Source organism: Cervus elaphus, chromosome 14 (assembly GCF_910594005.1).
Source record: "Cervus elaphus chromosome 14, mCerEla1.1, whole genome shotgun sequence".
Lineage (NCBI taxonomy): Eukaryota > Metazoa > Chordata > Mammalia > Artiodactyla > Cervidae > Cervus > Cervus elaphus.
The window spans coordinates 35,239,041-35,252,961 of NC_057828.1; the positions used below are offsets into that span (position 1 = coordinate 35,239,041).

The following is a 13,921-nucleotide window of genomic DNA, read 5'->3' on the forward strand; positions in this document are numbered from 1 at the left end:
AGCATCAGGGTCTTTTCAAATGAGTCAACTCTTTGCATCAGATGGCCAAAGTATTGGAGTTTCAGCTTCAGCATCAGTCCTTCCAATGAACACCCAGGACTGGTCTCCTCTAGGATGGACTGGTTTGATCTCCTTGCAGTCCAAGGGACTCTCAAGAGTCTTTTCCAACACCACAGTTCAAAAGCATCAATTCTTTGGCACTCAGCTTTCTTTATAGTCCAACTCTCACATCCATATACGACCACTGAAAAAACCATAGCCTTGAATAGACGGACCTTTGTTGACAGAGTGATGTCTCTGTTTTTTAATATGCTGTCTAGGTTGGTCATAACTTTCCTTCCAAGGAGCAAGTGTCTTTTAATTTCATGGCTGCAATCACGTCTGCAGTGATTTGCTTAATTGAGTTAAGTGGCAGCCAATTTTCCAGTTAAGTTGTATCAGAGTAAGGTGGAAACTACTCTGTTGGGTTTTCTTTAAAGATGTTGCAAGTTTTAAGTAGAAGCTATGTACAACTAACATCACTGACTCAGTGGAGGTGAATCTGAACAAACTCCAGCAGATAGTGAAGGACAGGGAAGCCCGGCACACTGCAGTCCGTGGAGTCTCAAAGAGTTGAACATGACTTAGCAACTGAACATACAGATCTACAACAAGATTGAAATTGAGAATGACTCCTCTTGTTTGGTTTTGGGCAAAAAAATCTCAATTGTATTTAACCCCAAAGAGTTTGTTTGTAGAGACTGGTCTTTCTTATAACTAAGTAACATGTGCTAGACCCCTCAACCATGCACATGGCCTCCTTCTGGAAAATGAAGAACATCACTGCAGCTGAAAAGGCAGCACCTTTTCTGATCTCAGAGGACCAGAGTGATCTCAGAGGACCAGGGTGCAGGCCAAATTCTTTAATTAGAGGTTTAGTCAGAAGTGTTTTGTTTTTTCAATAAAGATAATAATATCCCCAAATGTCTTTCTGACTGTTCTAAGAGGATCCTTTGGTTACTATTCACTGGGGGAAAATTTCACATTAATTTGGTTCTTCCATTAGATAATTACTTTTTTGTGAGATGGAGTGTGCAGTGGGAATTGTTTTTAATGGAAGGTAGTCAAGGAGTGGTCAGCTTCTATAGCCTATATTAATATGAGGACATAAAAGAGGTCCCAGCAGAACTAAGCTTCCTTCCTCCCTTCCTTCATCCTTTTCTTTTCCCCTTCCTCCCTTCTCTTCTTCCTCTTTCTCTCTGCCTTGCTCTCTTCCTCCTTCCCTCCTTCCTTCTCTCATTCAGCTTCCTCTTAGGTCAGCAGTCAACTCTTGCTTATCCAGAGATACTTGTGTGAAAAATACTATGTGTGCAATAATTTTCACTGAATTGTTCTTAAATACGATTTCCTCTGACTCCTTTCTTTACTTCCTTTTCTCACCATCTTAAGTAGCAGCCTCATACACTTGTTCTGTTTTGAGATTTCCTACTTTGTTTGCATATGATTTAAAGTAACACAATTCGGATATATAGGAGTTATCACTTAATATTTAAACAAATTTTTAGGAAATCTAAGTTCAAATGAATATTTAGAAAGTTTTTATTGAGGGTTTATTGTGTTCTCAACATTGTACCAGGTACTGAGGGAAAAGAGAAGGAAATAAGGAAGGAAACCAACCTTTCTTTGAGCCTTACTATGTGCCAGGCCCTTTCACATATGTTATCTCATTTAATCTTCACAACAACATTCTGAGGTAAGTATTATGTTCTCCATTTTAAAGAGACTGAGAGATTATGTGACTTAACTGGCAAATGGCAGAGCCAGAATTTCAGCCCATGTCTAACAGAATGCTAACCTTGAAGTCTGCATTCCTTTCATTAATCCATAGATATAGCCCTTGGATTTGAAGAATTTATAATCTGCTAGCAAAATATGCCACAAGCCCTTGGAATTAGTATTTTTTGAGATTGGTATTTTGATGGTTCAGTTCTGAAGTAGGTTTATAATTAATATATTCAGTAAGTTTTAGGAAAAGGAGGTATCATTGAGGGGTAGATCATCAAGAAAAGCTTCGTTGGAAATTGAGATTGTTTGGAAAAATAGTAAGATTTCAAAAGATGATGTATATTTTAGGTAACAGATCACAATAATTTGAAAAAATTATTTCTGAGAAACTTCAGTTGAATCTCTTATTGTTAATTTAAATGGGTATGAAATCCTCAGAATATGGATGAAACCTCCAGATGGTGTGTTATTTCTTGTCCCTGTATAGACTGAAAGATACCAAAGGAGAAAGAAACATAAGTGACAGGAATAAATATGGCACCTGAAATATTTAGCAGACTGCCATAATCGTACCAGATACTCTGTATGATTTCTCAGTGTCAGAGTTAGGCATTATGTCCTCTATTTGCTGACTTGGCTTTTACATGAAGTTTCTGTCGTCACATTGCTATTCATCTTCTCTCCTAGTAGAATATAAAATAATTTTACTGATACAAATAAATAATTCTATTTTAAAATACCATCTTAAAGTCATTATTTTTTCTTTAGTTAAAAATAGTTTGAACTGTAGGTTTTAGCTTGGAAAGGGGCATATCATCTGTTTACTGTTTTTTAACCTGACTTATTTTATGTAAGAGAGCCGATGTGGTGTGACTGGGGAGTGAATAGTGGGCGTGGGGTAGGAGGACCACCACCTGCAGCCTGTGTATGATAAGCAGCTATGATGGGGTTTTGCATAATTTTTAATGTTAAATACTGTTAGGTCAGTATACTTCAGTTTTTCAACTACAGTTTTGCTAAGTGTATAACACTCAGGTAGCCTTTGGTGCTGAGGATCCTTGTACTATTGGTTTCTCTTATTACTGATCCTTTAATTTTCCTCTGTGATACTGTTCCATATCTGAAGAGTGACAATAATCCTTTTTATACACTTTTCTGTGTATACTCATTTATGGCCTAATTAAATCTATAGATTGTTTTTGGTTAAGTTAAATATAGATAAAACGTACCTGATTTACATGTTTAATATTTACTTTTTAACTTAGTTTCTTTTCTAGAAAGTAAAAGCTTATTTGTAATTACTTTCTAAAATTTTAAATTAGGGAATTCCCTGGCAGTCCGGTGGTTAGGACTACTCCGCTCTTTCACTGCTGAGGGCTCAAGTTAAATCCCTAGTCAGGGAACTAAGATCCCACCGGCCATGCACTGCAGTCAAAAAAAAAGTCCCCCGAAATTGTAAATTAAAAAATGGTTATATGCCCATTACTTGCTCCTTTAATCCTATTTTACTTATAATTGGGCTTCCCAGGTGGCTCACTGGTAAAGAATCTACTTCCCGACTTACAATTAATACATGTGAAATTAATAGAGACTTAAGGAAGTAAAAGGAAGAGAACTAACATTGTAAGCTCCTATGTATAAAGTGCCTTATTTACAGCAACATAACAAGAAAATCATGAGATAAATATTACCTTAAAAAAAAAAAAAAAAACTAGTGAAGCTGGGGCCTTGAGAGATTAAGAAATTCTAGACTCTCAAAGCAAGTACTTGGGAAAACTAATGATTTGGACCAGACTGTATAACTTCTGGGGCTTCCACAGTGGCTTAGTGGTAAAGAATCCGCCTGCAACGGGGGTTCGATCCCTGGGTCAGGAAGATCCCCTGGAGAAGGAAATGGCTATCCGCTTCAGTATTGTTGCCTGGAAATTCCCATGGACAAAGGAGCCTGGCGGGTCACAGTGCATAGGCGTGCCAAGATTCGGACACGTCTGAAGCAACTGAACAAGCATGCATTTCTCACACCTGGCTTGAGTGTATTTAATCATAAATGGAGTTCAGAGATAACTCTTCTTCAAGTAATGCTTATTCAGCACCACAGAAACTTTGTGATATGTCAAGTATTATTAACAGTAAGTTAGTAGCAGACTCTTGTTTTTGAGAGGTATATTGTATATAACCTTGATACTTAATTATGCTTTAGCAGAGGGACAAGCATGGAGGTGGTAGCCAGATGTCTGATTACTTGATAGAAATTTATTATGTAATATTGGGCCAGTCACTTCACCATCCCTGGTGTTTTATTATTTGTGATATGAAGGCGTTGGCATGAAGAACCTCCAAAGTCTTCTAGAAATAAATGATTTGCCTGTGAGCCACAGATAATTTCTTGGAACATTCAATCTTTTGAGAATTAATGCAAATAATAATTTACCACTTGTTGAGCATCCTTGTGTTATGCATTTTATATGTGTATTATTAGTCACAATGATAGTTTTGCAGGATATGTAATGTCTCTGTTTTATAGCTGGGGAAACTGGGCCCATAGAAATTGCCCATGGTCATGCATTTGGTGAACTTTGGGACTTAAAGCTAAAACCACAGCTTTCAGGTGTCAAGGCCAGTGCTTTTTACACATCACTGCTTAACTAAAACATCTCTGGCTGCTGTGGGGTCTTGTGGTAAAACGTTTTGTAGCATAGGAAGCATAGGTAGAAGGTGTGGGCTTTCCTTCCTCTAGATTATATGTCAGTGTCATGGATTGAGTCTTGTCATTCTCAACTAGTATATGAAAATATGTTTCAGAGCTTTCAGATGTTCCCATTTAAGGAAACTGAAACTAAATGCAGAGAATTTACTCTAATAAGTGAAGATTTCAGCCTTCCTCTTCTATCAAAAAAGGCATAAGAGTTTTAGAGACAGAATCGTCTGGATATTAGTATGAATTATATGATCATTGCATTTTTAACAAGTTAGGCTTGAGGGACACTATTTTTATCTTGCTGCAGCTATATACTGAATCACTGCCTTTCTGTTTCTTCCCCTATATCTTTGTTATTTTAAACCTTTGTTATATTTTGAGTAAAGTTAAATGAGGCTCAAGGCCATAGTGAGGGGAAGGACCTTTAAGCCTTGGAATTTAGGAAGGATAGAGGAGCATTCTTTTCGGTTGGAAATAATACATAATCAAGCAGATGCTAATGAAAAAATGAAATGCAGAGAATGAAAAAAGAGGCAAGGGTGCCTGTTTGAAAGTTTTATGGAGGAGAGTACATTGCCCCTTTATTACAATAATGTTTCTGCACTATAATAAGGTCTTTCATTGCAAGTTCAGCTTTTTTCATTCATTTGTTTTGTGCTCTGCTTCCTGTTACTAATTGTCAGCACAATGGTCTTCCAGCTATGAAGTCTCAGTGTCCTTTTGGACCAATTTGTCATTGTCTTTCTCCCTCACCCCCAACCCGTGCACTATTACTATGGTTGCATTTTTAGACATTTTTTATGTTTTAAAATGGCAATGCTTTTGAAACATGCCAGAATAGTTCATGCTAATTGAATCATCCATCCAGCAACAGTTATTGCTTCCAAAAGCACACTGATAAAGTTTCTTTCTCTATAGGATATTCTTATAAAGTAATTAAAATATATAATACTTTCTTCATAGCATTATTTCATATGAATTGTTTCCTTTGAGCTTTACAGTTGTGCTATGGACATAGGACATTTTGTTAAAATATTTTTGTTAAACTATATTAGTTACAGTTCTGCTGTTACCTCCTAAATTCTTTGGGATTTCTGTGACTTTAGGAACTTAAATTTCTGTTGTTTTCCTTCTCATGGCTCTATACTCTAACAGATAGATTATCTTATCATTAAGGAATCAACAAGATTGACTTAGATTGACAAACCTGAACAAGTTCTGATTCCAGCAACTCTAGTCACACGTTAATTTGTGTTAGTTTTAACATTTGGGCCAATAAGTATTTCAAATGTGCTCTCAGCTTTATATCAGCAATCTAATATTGACAGAAAGACATTTTTTCCAGTGAAAGTTTGGTCAGTTTTCTCTGGGGGAAAACTGTTTCAGTATTCTCCATGTCACCTGTTTCTGTCACTTTAGTATTGCAGAAAACTTGAAAATAAAATATAAATAAGTCTTGTTATAAATAAAAAATAAAACATTTCTTCCTTTCTTGTAGGAAGCTAACATTCCTAAAGCAGTATGTGACATACAAGAAGGTCCAAGAATTTAGAGCTAGAAAATCTGAATTTAGAGACTCAGCTTTACAACCTTAATGACTTGATGATTTTGAACAAGTGACTTAAAAATCAGACAACCTTCATTTTCTTATTTGTGAAATGGAAATGATGAAAATACTTTAGAACTTTATCGAGAGAATTAAGTGAGAAATCATACATGTAATATCTTAATCTTGTGGTTAAGCTGCTAATAACATGCTAAAATAAAGACTTAGTAGTTAATTATTGAAAAAGAATGAATTTTCGAGAAATGTATAATGGAAAACAGTTTTCCTATTGACTTAAATTGGCAAAGATGAAATTTGTTTCAATTCTGCTAGAGATGAATGAGCTGATTCTTCCAACATATGCTGTTCCTTTGGCTTACCAGTTAAACTAGATTATAAATTAAGTATTTTTATACTGCTGCAAGGACTTCCCTGGTGGCTCAGATGGTAAAACATCTGCCTACAATGCGGGAGACCCAAGTTTGATCCCTGGGTTGGGAAGATCCCCTGGAGAAGGAAATGGCAACCCACTCCAATATTCTTGCCTGGAGAATCCCATGGATGGAGGAGCCTGGCAGGCTACAGTCCATGGGGTCTCAAAGAGTTGGACATGACTGAGTGACTTTACTATACTGCTGCAAAGACCCAGAGACTTATTTGTGGTTGTGGTGGAAGTTTTTTAAATAAAAGTTTGAGTAAGACTAATCAGGCTGATAGTATGTAGGACAACTCAGACAGGAGAGAAGGCCAGAGAAAGGGAGACCATCTGGGAAACCATATTAGGGGTCCAGATTTTGGTAAATTCTCTGGATGGATATAGCAATGAAAAGAAGGGATGGTTCAAAAGACATTACAAAAGAACTGTTACAGTGAGTGTTGTAGCCTTAGCCATGGGTTGAAAGACAATCAAAGATGACTGAGGATGTGTTTCTTGGATAATTAGTAAGATTATATAGTATTAAAATGAACAGAAGCATTGTGTTGTGCTAATTTTCAGTTTGGAAGATTAGGAAAAAACACCCATTTAGATATGTTGAAAATAAAGAAATAATAGGTCCTCAAGAGAGCTGCCAGTTTTGCCATAAAGAAATGGAGCTTGATGGAAAGGCTGACACTAGAGGTGCAGGCTTGACATCAAATGTCACGTCTTAATTTTGGCAGAGTCATGTGAGAGACTCCCCAGAGTGACATCCAAAGTCCTTACCAGGTCACTGAGCATCTTGTAGAGCTCCTCTCCTCATATACTCCAGAAGTTACTTTGGTCACACTGCACTTAGAGTTTCTGACATGTCTGAACTCTCCAGCTGTGGGTCTTTGTTCTTAGCGTTCCTTCAGCCCAGATCACTCTTCCCACAGATAGCTGCGTTGACTGCCCATTTCACTAAGAGAGACCCTTTCTAACTAATCTTTCTAAAATAGTACTACTTTCCCTTTTTTCTGACTTGTTGCCCTGTGTAATTTGTCTTCACAGTACTAATTAGCACCTATTATGTTATAAACTAATTGTTTTTCATGTTTATTGTTTGATCACTCATCTTTTTAGTAAAACATAAGCTTTATGAAAAATACAGACTTGGTTTTGTTCACTGCTCTATCTTCAGTGCCTGGTTTGTTGCATACTGTAAGCACACAATAAATATTTATTTAACGAATGTCTAAATTTACTAAGGATAAAATTATCATAAAAGAAAATTGTAGCACAAAGTCCTCAGCATAAGGGAGCAGCTCAGTTCTAGGGAAGAGGCCCTAAGAAAGAAGATTAATGAATGGTCAGAGAGTTTCAGGTAAAATCAGGCAAGTCTGTGTCACAGGACCCTGGGGGAGTACCTTATGGGTAGGGAGCCAAGAGCATCAGATGCAGCAAAGAAATGAAAACGAGAAAAACAAAATATATCTGATGAGAAGAGATTTCAGGAGACCAGTAGGAACCACAGCTTATGTAAATGGTTAAAGAATATGTAACAAAGACCATTTTTGTAAATAATGGTTTTTAAAGGGAGGGAAAGGAGCATTTAGTACATGTGCATCTTGCTCTATATGTATATTTATTATTTATTCACCCTGGTATGCATTGATAAGCAACTATGAAAATGAGTAGAAATGGTCACATTGATACATGGAAGCTTGAGGTATTTAAGTTGTAAATTAGAGTTAATACAACTAAATTGATTTTTCTAATAGTGATACCTTTCCCTGGTGGTTCAGATGGTAAAGAATCCGCCTGCAGTGTGGGAGACCTGGGTTCAATTCCTGGGAAGATCCCCTGGAGAAGGGAATGGCTACCCACTCCAGTATTCTGGCCTAGAGAATTCCGTGAACAGAGGAACCTGGTGGGCCGCAGTCCATGGGCTCGCAGAGAGTCAGACATGACTGAGTGACTTTCACTTCTCTTAAACTTCAATGCCCAAGTGAAATAGTCTGAAGTTTAATTTATGTTCAGTGAATTTCATTTACTAGAAGGGTCTTTGTTTTAGATATTAAAATGCACATTTTATTTAAAAAAACAATTTCCTTGGACATTTTGATACATATTTTGTGAAAAGAATCTAATATTATTCTGGAAGGAGTTTCTATTTTTAACTTTTTATCATAAACATTTTCAGAGATACAGATAAGTAGAGAAACTAGTATTGAACTCTCATGACTACTGTATGCCTAACAAACAACAGAACCAAAAAAAAAACTAGCTTGCCTAATGGTATATTAGATGTTTGCATGACTGTTACAACTCTGTTAGGAAATGCCTCTTTTTATTTTCATTATCTTAATCATTCTCCCACAATGACCACAATGTGTTTTTACCTGAAGTTTCAAGTATACGGAGGATATGCAGAGAACAGTTGTTCTAGAAGACTCTTGAAGTGCTCGTTTGTTTAATTAAAAGCAGGATATGGTGGACCAACAAAATTGAAATATGTTGATGGGGGAAAATGTTGGCTCTAAAATGTATTATTGGTAAATGGTGGTGTCTATGGTGACCATATTCATTAAATAACAACGAATTAGGAGAGGTTCACCGTAACATGTTGTGATTTCAAATATAAGTTAAATCCACAAGTAGTATTCCATGTTACAACCAAAGCAGTGAAGTTTATGATAATGAAAATGTCAGGATTTGATATATGTATCATAAAGTGAAAACCTCTTATAGAGTGGAATATAATGTTAATAACCCAGTCTTATTCCCGTCTTTCATAGAATTTTGTATGTTATAAAATGTGAGAACTTCTTTTTTTTTTTTCCTATTCTATTTCCTTATGTGAGAGAATGGTTTGTTGATGCTGGGTAATAGGTAAATGATTCAGACCCAAACAGCTAGAAACATGCAGCTGGACCAGTGCTAGTTTGGGAATCACTTTTTTGTCATAAGTAGTTGAAATTTTTATTATAGCTAGCTTTATTGATATTGTAGTGCATAGAATCCAGCAGTGAAAAGATCTGGAGCCTCTGCTGCCCTCCTGGCTATGTTCTTTCCCTTCTGCTTCTCATCTGAATCCACCTTTCCCCTACATGCCTGCTTGGAGAAACAAAAAATGCCAGGACCAGTATCCTACTAAGAGTAGTTCTCATCCCTGACCGTCTCATCGCCATGGTGTGCTCAGAGCCAGGAGCAGACACACTGGGGCCTACCTCCCTCTCCAGACATTGTTTCCAGTGAAGATTATCCTGGTTTTCTTTGTAGGAGAAAAGATGTCACGCAAGGGAGAGCAGTCAAGCTTAGCAAGGTATGGGGAAGGCACAGAGGAGGGAACAGCCAGGCCTGCCTTCTGCAGATTATTGCTAACCTTTTTACAGGCAGTTTTCTTAACAGTGTATTCTTTCCAGATAAGAATGGAATGTGGTTTCAGACAGACCTGGGGGTAAAGCCTTATACAGGTACTTAAAACGAGCTAAACAAGCTGTGTGTTTGTGAGCAAGTTATTTAGCTAGTTTCAATCTCAGTCTGCTCATTTATAATGTGGAGGATAATAACAGCTCTTAGGTTTGACCTTCAGGTGAAATTAATATTTAGAAACCTCTAATGAGTACAGTGCCTGGCACATAGTGATCTCAATATATATATCCTCAATGTATATGATCTTGCTGTCTATCATGGTACCTACCTGCCACACCTAAGCTATTTTCCTCTTAGCGTAATGAATACATCTCTTTAAGGTTGATGAGTTGAGTCTTAACTGGGTGCTATGATTTTCTGCTCCCTGGACAATAAAAACTTTACATAAAAGAAAGAAATATTCTTTTCCCTCTTATAAAGAATATCTGTAATAGTACTATAATATGGGGCTTTAAAGATAAACTCTCCTTATGGTCATTATAACTCATAGTTAGCATTATTTAATTTTGTGATTTAATAATTAGATAGAATATATTATTACCCCTTTGTTTTCCACACCATATGTTAGTAGAATTATTTTTAAAAGAATATAGTTAGCATTTAAACGGTTAAAATCCTTGAAATAAGACCTAATCTTTGAAATAAAATCTGAACAGGTGATATCCAAAAACTTTTTTGGTATGTGTATTTTTTATCTGGGATCTTGCAGTTCCTCTGTTTATTTGGCTTTCAAGTTTACAGAATAATTACAGCTTTGAATAAACTTGGTCACCTGTGGTTCAGAGTGGTTCTAAAAGTAGAACATTTGAGGTTCAGCTTATAGTTTAACTTGGTCAAGCTGATTCTTTGAAAAGGTAAGTAAAATTAATAAAGCCTTAGCCAGACTCTTTGGGAAAAGGAGGGAGAGGGCTGAAATCAATAAAATTAGAAAAGAAGTTAGAGCAGACACCACAAAAATATGAGACAGGATCATGAGAGACTACTGTAAGCAACTACATGCCAGCAGAATGGAAGACCTAGAAGAAATGGACAAATTCTTAGAATGTACAGTATCCTAAGACTGAACCAGGAAAAAAAAAAAATGCAAACAAAACAATTATAAATAGGGAAATTGAAAGTGTGATTAGAAAACTCCCAACAAAAGTCCAGAACTAGATGGCCTCACAGACGAACTCTATCAGAAGAGTTAATACTCATCTTTCAGAAACTTCCAAAAAATTGCAGAGGAAGGAACACTCTCAAACTCATTCTATGAGGCCACCATCATGTTGATATGAAAACCAGACAAAGAGACAACAAAAAAAGAAAATTGCCGGCCAGTATCATTGATGAACATAGACATAGAAGTCCTCAACAAAATACTAGCAATCTGAGTCCAACAGTGCATTTAAAAGGATCATGCTGCTGCTGCTGCTAAGTCACTTCAGTTGTGTCCAGCTCTGTGTGATCCCATAGACGGCAGCCCACCAGGCTCCCCCATCCTTGGGATTCTCCAGGCAAGAACACTGGAGTGGGTTGCCATCATACATCACGATCAAATGGAATTTATCCCATGGATACAAAGGTATTTCAGTATCCACAAATCAGTTAGTGTGATACACTACATCAATAAACTGAAGAATAAATCCATATGATTATCTCAATAGATGCAAAAAAGCTTTTGACAAGATCATTCATTTATGATAAAAACTCTGGAAAGTGGGCATAGAGGGAAGATACCTCAACATAATAAAGACAACATATGACAAACCCATACCTAACATCATACTAAGCAGTGGAAAGCTAGAAGCATTTTGTCTGTGATCAAGAACAAGACAAGGATGTTCACTCTTGCTGCTTTTATTAACATATTTTTGGAAGTTTTAACCACAGCAGTAAGAGAAGAAAAAGATATTAAAGGAATCCAAATTGGAGAAGAAGTAAAACTGTCACTGTTTGCATGTAACATGACACTATACGTAAAATATCCTAAAGATGCCACCAAGAATATATTTTACTAGAGGTCATCAATTAATTCAGTAACGTTTCAGGATACAAAATTAATACTCAGAAATCTATTGCATTTCTATACAGTGAATTTAAAATAGGTAACCAATAAGGAATAGATCCTGATGGTGGGAAAGAATGAGAGATGGGAGCGACAATAGATGAGATAGTTGGATAACATCACCAACACAATGGACATGAGTTTGAGCAGACTCCAGCAGATAATGAAGGACAGGGAAGCCTTGTGTGCTGCAGTTCATGGGCTCATGAAGAGTTGGACACAGCTTAGGGACTGAGCAACAACAAACCAATAAGGACCTACTATATAGCACAGGGAACTTGGCTCAATGTTCTGTAATAATCTAAATGGGAAAAGATTTTGAAAAAGAATGGATACTTATGGGTCTAACTGAATCACTTTGCTGTATGCCTGTAACTAACACATCATTGTTAATCAACTCTAATATAAAAATTTTTTTAAAAAAAGAAAAATATCATGGGTTATGATATAATAAAAATTAGCTACCTGACATTTTATCTAAGAATGCTTGTCTATTTCTCTGTATTAAGTTGTTCAGCAATCACAGATAATCACTTAGTTAATACCTTTTTAGACTATCTAAAATTTCTTCCTTAAAAAAAAAAAAACTGAATTGTTCTACTTTGAGTTAAGAATCTTTACTAAAAGGAAAATATTCTTCTAAGTATTGATTAACCAGTTTACTTATTAGCCGTCTCCCTTTTAAGAATCCTCTTTAAAAAAGTGAATGTTTTCAGACATGCACTGTGTTCTGAAAACGTTCATGGCTTGTTTTTCTTCACTGTAGAGAGAATTGTGTGCTGTGTTCATGTTTCCATATTATGGCTAACATAAGAGAACCCAAAGTGTTTTTACTTACCGGCTCACTTGTTTTAGTATGGTAATTTAAAGTTTCAAGTGTTTTAAGTTTGGAGTCAGCTGTTTAATTATATTTGTTTATGCACAGCAGTAAATCCTGAAGTGTGGTAGAATATTCTCCTCTCCAGATGTTGACCTGTCACTTGAATATTGTGGACTGTTCTTGGCAGCCACTTTTCTTTTCTGCACTTTCCTGCATTCTCAAACTTACTTAGTTAAATTATGGCTTTGCTTAAATCCAATCCTCTGTGTTCCCTATCTGTACCCATGCAGCTGAATATATCTGGGGAAAAATATGATCCCCGGTGATACTTTAAATTCCAAGAGATCTTCCTGACCAAGAAATGGAACCCACATCTCCTGCATTGCCTGGTGGGTTCTTTACCATTAGGGCCACCTGGGAAGCCCCATTAAGTTCCATTGGACCCTTAATGCCATTTAGCAGTCATGGGTATTTATTTACCTGTCTGTTTGCTTCTAGAAGGCTATTACATATCTTTCTCAAAGCCCCAGTGCATCCTCATCCAACCTAATTCTTAAGGATGTCTTTACATCCTGATTCATTGAAAAAATGGAAGCAATGAGCATAATTTCTACTGGCTCCTACTTTCATATATACCCCTGTCTGCATTTGGACTCCTTTACCCAATCTTCTCTCCAGTTCCATCACTAAATTATCTGTACTCCTGACTGCAGCAGCCCCGTACTTGTTCAGTGAATCCTTTCCCTTCCTGATTATATAAGGAAGTTGCACCAGAAATTTTCTCCTCTTTCCTGTGTCATCAAAATTACCTTCTTGTTGGATTATTACTATCAGGATTCATTCACTAGGAAAATATTTACTGAGTGTCTGCTATATGTTAGGCACAGTTATAGGTGCTATGAATATGTTAGTAGAGCTTACGTTCTAGTTGAAGAAACAAACAGTAAATAAAAAATATATTAAGTTAGTCATCTCATATGAACAAAGATGGAAACATGCTATGAGAAATAAAAAGTAGAGCAGGCAAGAGGGGTTGGAGAGTCCTGGGGAAAGGATACAGATTTCAGCACTGAACATCATGGTTGAGGCAGGCTTCACTGTGAAGGTTTTTAGATTTAAAACTTGAAGGAAATGGGGGAGTCAGCTAGGGGGTTGTGTGAGGGGAAGAATACCCAGCAGAGGCACGACTAGATGAAAAACCCTAAAGACAG

General features: G+C 36.6%; 1 protein-coding gene across 3 annotated transcripts in view; it reads left to right on the forward strand.

Moving 5' to 3' along the window:
- AKT3 (AKT serine/threonine kinase 3) overlaps positions 1–13,921 on the forward strand; it is a 272,806-nt gene that overhangs the window by 145,564 nt on the left and 113,321 nt on the right. Inside the window, exon 2 of one of the 3 annotated variants that reach the window (XM_043924031.1) lies at positions 1,616–1,732. The exons of the other annotated variants lie outside the window; for them this stretch is intronic. The gene's annotated coding sequence lies outside the window, so the exon portion shown is untranslated. The remainder of the gene's footprint in view (positions 1–1,615; positions 1,733–13,921) is intronic. 3 annotated transcript variants of the gene reach the window in all.